Source organism: Triplophysa rosa, linkage group LG10 (genome assembly GCF_024868665.1).
Source record: "Triplophysa rosa linkage group LG10, Trosa_1v2, whole genome shotgun sequence".
NCBI lineage: Eukaryota > Metazoa > Chordata > Actinopteri > Cypriniformes > Nemacheilidae > Triplophysa > Triplophysa rosa.
In genome coordinates this window covers 4,994,603-5,002,760 of record NC_079899.1, presented here as the reverse complement: position 1 = coordinate 5,002,760, position 8,158 = coordinate 4,994,603, and the positions used below count along the sequence as shown (strand labels likewise).

The 8,158-nt window shown below is 36.5% G+C and overlaps 1 protein-coding gene across 4 annotated transcripts in view; it reads left to right on the top strand.

Moving 5' to 3' along the window:
• tiam2a (TIAM Rac1 associated GEF 2a) overlaps positions 1 to 8,158 on the top strand; it is a 155,003-nt gene that overhangs the window by 47,834 nt on the left and 99,011 nt on the right. For all 4 annotated transcript variants that reach the window (XM_057343225.1, XM_057343226.1, XM_057343224.1 and 1 more), the window contains exon 2: positions 6,261 to 6,339. The gene's annotated coding sequence lies outside the window, so the exon portion shown is untranslated. The remainder of the gene's footprint in view (positions 1 to 6,260; positions 6,340 to 8,158) is intronic.

The following is an 8,158-nucleotide window of genomic DNA, read 5'->3' as shown; positions in this document are numbered from 1 at the left end:
GAGGTAATTGTTCTACCCTGTCGATAACGAGTTAAACGGCTGATTTCTGCAGTGCGCAGTGTACATGTTATAAGATAGTGATCAGTGACATCGTCGCTTTGAGGTATAATATCTATATTGGTTAGATCGGCTCCGTGAGATATAATCAAGTCTAGTGTATGATTAAATCGATGAGTGGGTCCATTGATGTGTTGTGTTACTCCAAAAGAGTGTAATAGCTCTGTAAACGCCACTGCTAATGCATCGTTAGCACTATCTACGTGGATATTAAAGTCTCCGACAATTAGTACTTTATCAACGTTAACCAATAGGTCCGATAGGAAGTCCGCAAACTCTTTCAGAAAATCAGTGTAGGGACCAGGGGGTCTATACACTGTAGCCAACGTACAAGATATTCCCACCTCAAACCTGGAAATAAATTCAATTCACGTTTATTTGTATAGCACTTTTCACAGTTTATACTATTGCAAAGCAGCTTTACACAAGGGCACAATATAAAAAAACACAAACAGAGAAAAAATTAATTAATTAATTAAAATGTTTATATTCTGGAGCTGGTGTCATCTGAAAGTCCTTGCAAGGGCTGCTGTCATCTTTCTGCATGTGTTGGGTCTAGATTAGAACGGATTAGAAGTTCTTTTAAATATGCAGGAGCTAAACTGTTTAAGGCTTTACATACACTGTAAAAAGTAATACCTAGATCTAACATAAAAAGTGAGGCAAGTGGCTGCATTGGATGTTTTAAGTTGAGTCAACTTGCAGCCTTTTTTAAGTATAATAAACACTGTAACATTACCTAATACAAACGCAACAAAATCAAGTTGAGTTAACTAATAGTACTAGTATTACTCAGTTAGATTAACCTAATTTTCTTGGTACAGGTAACTTATTTATGGGTTGCTACAAGTAACCTGTACTCATTTTAATGAGGTTTTATGAACTTTATGTTCTTAGTAAAATTAACTTAATTAAATTAATCATATGTGAATAAACATTTTAATTGAGTCCTGGCTATAACCTCAGAAAAGAAATCTAAATGTCTATATTCTAGGCACTTCAATGATTAACTTTACATAAACAGACTTTGTCAATAACAATTACAAATTCAATTGAAGAAGAAAGAGATGGGAAGATAGATTGAAGACAATAACATTTATTCAATGTAACTTGTAACAGTGAATGCAAAACAGCCAATAAATGTGGTCACACATGTACACAATAATATAAAACAAACACGTTATAAGTGTAATTACAACCTGTTCTGAACAGTAAAGTGAAATATCCAAACTGCCCAATCTGCAATGTTTAGATAAAGGTAAATGTGAGCCATAAAATCACATTGTATTACACTGGAACTGCAATGTCAAAAATTATTACAGTATTTCTATATTTCGAACAACTATTATTATTTAAGAACTCCCAAATTGTGCACAGAACACTGATGAGTTGAGTATACTGTATACCTCATGAGGTAATGATCGGCACAGATCACAGCCCAAAGTCCACATTAATTAAGGCACAGAACAATGAACACGAAAGGAAAATAACCATGGAAATTATATTACCTGAGCAACTTGTACCCGTCAAATGAGTCTTAAGGTCAAGAACAAACAAAAAAAGAAAGAAAACGTTTAAGTTGGTATTTGGTAAACTCACCTACCAAAGTGATTGCATTTTTTCAAATGATGGCAAACAATGCCAGATGCCATTGAGAAATCATCTAAAACAATTTGGTGAGGAGATTTGTATACTTGGATGATGGTTTAGGACGCATGGGGTCCAATCCCACAAACAGCCTCTGATATATCTCAAAAGTAAACACCAGTTTTGAGGTCTTGAGGGCATAGGTAAATCCAAACAGTAGGCAGCATGCTTTCAACAGGTTTGGCACACCTCTGACCACGGGCTGTCCTTCTATGATAATCCCAATCGTGTCGGGCTGATGGCACATTTAATTGACCTTTCGCCAATTTAATTTTTATAATACACTTTTTAAAGCCTGGTAGTTTTTAATTGTACAGTATATTTAACTAGATTAAGGATTTTAGTCATCACATGTCAGGATCTTAAATTATCACAGAAAAAAGTTGAGAAAACGTTAGTGGCAACTGACAGCCTGATAATAAGAAACTGCTCTATTTGGTGATTTTTACTGTTTGTTGTAGGGACGAGACAGAATGGTGATCTGCCTTCTATTGGTGGTTGGTACATAAAAACGTCTTAAGAAATGTAATTGTATGGAGCCCACACTATTGTTTGCAATTTTACCTATGTTTTACTTACCTGGGAATAATTATAGCTGTAATTGTATCTATTCTGAAGTTTTTCTTACCTGGATGTGAAGCTTGAAGACCCCAGGTAACAAATGCGCTTGGGTATCTAAAGACAAAGAAAATGCATGTTCGAATAAGGTTAAAAATCAGTGGTTTAACTTGATTTAAGTAATAGAGTAAAATCTGTGCATCTGCTTTAGTAATGCAAAAGTATACTAACATGATCTCTCTTTCCTGAGTCCTGTCAAAGGCACACGGCTAGCTTGTTTTGCCTGCTGTCCATAAAACACCACAGCTTACTTTCCCTTATTTGCCTGCACAACTATTGCCTGAAGGCTCAAAATTGCGACCGTTTCAATCACATATTATCCCAAAATTGAATCTGTGCAATCTAAAAATATAAGGGCATTTGTGCAACTAATTATTACCTACGTATCTGCGTTTTTAAACACGTCCATCCTAAATGTTGTAACAGTGGCGATTATGTTAGCAGGTGCTGCTAGCGCCATACTATCAAATGCACTAGCATCTCTGCTGCTGATAAAGCGATCTCCCCACGACAGCTGCATCCCCCACCGGAGACCGTGTTGTTAATATGAAATTAAATAAGTGCTGTAGTCATGCCTACTATGTGTTTTAAGGCTACTTTGGCTTTAATTTGAACAATAATATCACTTTTAATCGTTAGTTAGCGTTAACTTAAACTAGCGTAGTACTAATGTTAACGTGTTTTGTCTAGGACTTTTACCTTACCATTTAATGTCAAATAGTAGATTAAGTTAGTCAAATATTAGTTAAGCACTGTGCAGCCAACTTAGCTTGCCATGTGTGCAGGATAGCTAACGTTATACAGTACAATTTGCAAACCTAACCTTAGCTCCCTAGTGGAGTAAGCGATTTCGCGTGACTTTACATTACCAATCGTACGGCTAAATTTGCTCAATTTACCGTGTTAATTAGTCCCTGAAATTCAGATCAGTTGCAGCGAACAAATGGTTGAAGTGCCGAGGAAGATGCTGCATCTGCCTGAAAGTCCCCGCCAGTGAAAAGGGGATAATGCCAAGTTAAAATATTTACGTTTTATGAACACACCTGACACATTGACAGCTGCTCTAATAAATTGTGTATGTCAACTCACTTTTATAACATTTCTTGTACACAACAACCAAATACAAATAACTACCCAAATAAATTGCAATAGTTTTACTTAAAATATATCCGTTTTCATACAACAATATATTTTAAGTAAAGAGGTAGTACATTTATACTTTTTAGTATAAAACTAATCAAATAAACTAGATAACAACTATTTAAAGTATATAAAACCTACTTTGTGGGTGTAGCACTTTTTACAGTGTATGAGTAGCAGTATTTTGTAATCAACATGGAATTTAACTCGGAACACAGAAATAAATGTCTGGAACGGCACATGAAGTCGGACATGGGACCTCTGAACTCGGGTCAGACCATGACCTCAGGACGACACGTCATATTACTTTGCACCCAAGATGCTCCAGTGAGTTTAGCGAGGAGCTACCTTATGTAAAAACGTAAAAAAAACTTTAGAGTATTCTTACAGTTCTCTTGTAAGTTTTATTAATAAAATCAAATATTAAATGTGTTTTTAATATGTTGTAACCTGTGATTGACTGGAACGCATTTAGGTCAGAGGAAGAACATTTACTCACACACACGCACGAACGCATGCACACACACATATATTTTTGGCAAATGGTTTCTTTAGTTTTCTTACAGCTGGTTATTACAGCTTTCCTGTAGCTCAGTGGTTAGTGCATGGTGCTAGCAATGCCTAAGGCATGGGTTCGATCAGGGATTGCATATACTCAAAACAAAATACATATAATATAACGCAGTGTTAGTCACTTTGGATAAAAGCATCTGCCAAATTGGTAAATGTTTAGTAATATGTTGTACCAGCAATATCGCCAAATAATGTTTTTCCGTTGTACAAATTTCAAATGTGGTAATGATTTGCATATGTCAACATGCACAATAGAGTACAATAACTTTTTTCCCCACTTCAAGCACTGGTTTTAGAAGATCACCACAAGACTCTCCTACCTACAGTTACATGTCTACACAATCTACCTGAATGAATGAAACAATTATTGAATGAAGCGCTAAATAAATGCTTCATTCATTCATCCATCCATCCATCCATTCATGTAGATTGTGTTCAACATATGCACATCAATATTTATAAATAACTCATGCGCAGCCTAATTTTGTTAACAGAGATCAAATCGTACAGTGGTGCTGCGTTTAAGCAAAGCATAGTTTCCCCCTTATCAAGCAACTTTCCTTCTCTTTCTTGCTTTTTCCGATGAGTGAAGACCGGGTCAAGGTTTAGATTGAGGGGTCACCTCCTCTGGCTTCAGCAGGTCAATCACAGCTTAATCCGGGTAAAGTTTGTCTCTGCCTCCTGTCCAAATGTGAAGAAATGGAGCATGGAGCAAATTCTTTCTTGTTCTCTTAGTGAAAGAATAGCCTGACTTGCCCTGACCTCTCAGAGCTTGCACATCTGTTTGTTAACTCTGTTCCTGTGCAACACAGCGTCACTGCTGCTTCATATCAGATGTCCTGTCCTGCTGGAGGAAGATAAATGACCTTGAGTAATTGTAGCAATAAGCACTTTTACAAACCCTGTGAGCTGCCTAGCAGTGTGATACAATATACACAATATTGCATAGAAAATATAACTAGATGCTGATGACTCATTAGACAACGAATTAACAAACAAATGGAAATTTGTTTTGCAGAGCTTACTGTCATGTATTTATCTTTTTATGAACACTGTTAGCATCTTGACCATAAAGTGGTGAAAGAAAATCTTTTGTTCATAGAGAAATCTGACAAAACGTTTGGCGGATGGCTTTTTTCATTTACCCTGAGGCAAAGCAGCATCAGAAATGCCTTTAAAGTTGATAAATGAAGATTTAAATGGGGATTTAAATGATTTCTAATACATTTAGATATAAGATTGGTAGTGGAGCACGGTAAGCAGCTCTTGAGGGGGCTGCCTGTGAACATTTTTTAGGGCTACCGCTTAGAATGCTCCACTCCCGAATTGCATTTTTTGTCAGGCAATATTCATCTGCCTCAAGGTTTGGGGCCAGCTTCTGCATCTCACAGATAGAGCTTGTTGAGGGTGCTGAGATAGTTTTGGCCTTTTCTCAGGAGGGATTCAGGAGCCCCCATGGCGGCTTCTTCCACCCCATCTGGGAGCCCAATGCACTGCTCTATCTCTGAAGAGTTAGAAGGTGCTAGTTTTCATGAAGGGGAAATAGAGTAGTTTCATGAAACTGCTCTTTCTCCAGACTATGAGGAGCTCTTAGAGGTTTTTACCTGTGGGGTAGCCAAACTTAACACTGATTGGTCTATAGAAATGCAAGAGGTGAAGTCTGTTAGCAAACTGGATGAGAGATTTTAAAGAAATGGGTACAGCCTCAACGTCGGGGGTTGCCATTTTTCCCTGATTTGCATGCTTAGGTGTCAAAATCGTGGATAAGCCGTTATCATTATGTATATCCTGCACATTTTCTAGTTTCTCTACCGTGTTAGGGGCTAGAGAAAACAGTGATTGATTGAACAGGCAATTAATAATGGTTAAGGGTTAAAGGGGGTTAAATTTGGGTTCAATTTGTCAGTTGGTTAAATAACAAATTTTTCCTTTGGTCTGTCATTTCTTGATAGAATAATGCTAAAATATGCATTATTCATTAGAAAGGTTTTGAACTAAACACATTCACTGCTATGCAAAATGTACTGTTTTTATGGGTTTTAGCAAGTAGGCCTAGATTTAGTTCTTTTGTTTTAACACATTTTCACTTTCAATAGTTTATACCTATCTATCACCAAGGATGATTATTTCTTCTGAGCTTTAAACCACTGTTTCTTTTAAGCCTGAATGGATGGTTGGAAGCTGTGGTACATGTCTTTCTAAGACTATTTTTTTTCATTACACAGATGACTGTAGAGTTGTGGCGGAGACAGAAACAGCAGGAGATTGTGACCATGAAGAATACAAGGCCATAAGAAGCTGTGGGTAAGAATTATATAATGTCATGCAGTCAGTAGCTCATCAAATGGTAGTGGACACAACTCTGTTGGTACCCTAGGTGAGATTTTAGAAATGTTAGCGCTGTATGTAACATTTTAACAGCAAAAGTAAAACAAGAATTGTGATTAACAATAGAAAGTTAATAAGTAACAACTAAAACATTTTTTGTATCATTTCATTGTTTGAAAATAATGTTGTTTGTTTTGAAGTGGTTGTTAAAACTGATTTTTAAAATAACGTTGTATTTAAAATATTAGCGCTCATAAAAACGAATGTTTGATTATTCATTTATTTAGATGAAGGTTAATGGTAAGTTTTTTTAAACATTATATTTTATAAACATTATTTTGTCACTGCGTCTGTGCAAATGCTGTAGGGACACAGATAATAATGTGCTGCTGAGCATATTTGTTGTAGCGCTTTTTATTTTCTGAAATAAATGACACAGACTGGTCACAGTGACAGTTAATAATGCACTTAACCTGCAGTTCACTTGAAAACAGAAAAACAGTCCAAAGTGTCAGTGTTGTCAGTAAAGAGGTTTTAAATAGTACATAAACATCAATGACTGACCTGGGCCCTTATTCACAAAACATTTTATCTTACCACTAAGAGCTCTCCTAAACAGCAGTAAAAGTTTTTAGTCAAGAGTTTCTTCTTAAAACATAATCACAACACTGCTGAGAGCAACTTTTACTAAGGAATAGGAAGAAATCTTAAGATAAGAGAAAGGGCGGGGTTGACCTTGTTGCTATGGATGATGTCAGCAAGCTTACTGACTCTGACCACAGTGATTGGCTAATAGGGGATGGGTCTCTGTCAGTTATTTAATCATAGAAATATTATAGAATGAGGTATGCTTTAAATTAAGGTCTTAAAATAGAAATGTAGTCATATTAAAATAAAAAAATATATAATTGTTGCCATATTCAAGATTATATATTATAAAATATACGGCAAGTTACTAATTAAACAACTGGGCCCGTATTCTTAAAGCTTCTAAGAATCCTCTAAGAAAGCTCTTAATTTACATTTACAGTTATGTTTATTAATGTGCACTGCCCCTGTGAATAAACAAATAAACTTCAAATTAAGTGGAGCGCGGAATCAAGGTCCTGCCCATATTCCCTGATGACTCAATCGTAAATGAAGAAATCATGTTACCGCACCCCTTTTTTATAAAATCTTATAACTAACCTAAACCAAACTTCTTCAAAAAACAAACACTTGGACATACATCAACTTGATAAAAACTGACAAAATTACCAGAAAACATCTTTGGGAAAAAATATTTGAAGTGTAATTGGATTTTATAGTGTGGCTCCTGTCCCATTTGTTTACATGGAGAGGGACGGGGTTTATGACCTGTACTGCAGCCAGCCACCAGGGGACGATCAAAGGGCCAGCAGTTTCACTTTTCAGGACGTGTGAGGCACCCCTGGAATAAACCCGAATGCACGTGATCGTTGTCATGTGGTGTATCTAGCCAATCATGAAAAGCTGTGTCGTCATCACAGCCTGGTGCAGCCGCTCCTGAGATGTTGCGATAAAACCATTTTAAAAGGAAAGCCTGCAACCATTGAGCAAAAAAATTTAACTAATTTAAATTTATTAATTTAAATGCTAACACCCTGGCTTCAGCGGAACGCAGGAAAGGAGACCAGATGCTAGTTTTTTTAATGGATGTCAATGGGTTTTGTTAGCCATTACGGATTCTCCAATTGGAAGTATTACAGACCCTCCCATCTCTATAATAAGAGTATCTCTGGCTGCGCTGGCTGAGCTAGCAGGCTGTTCTCGAAAC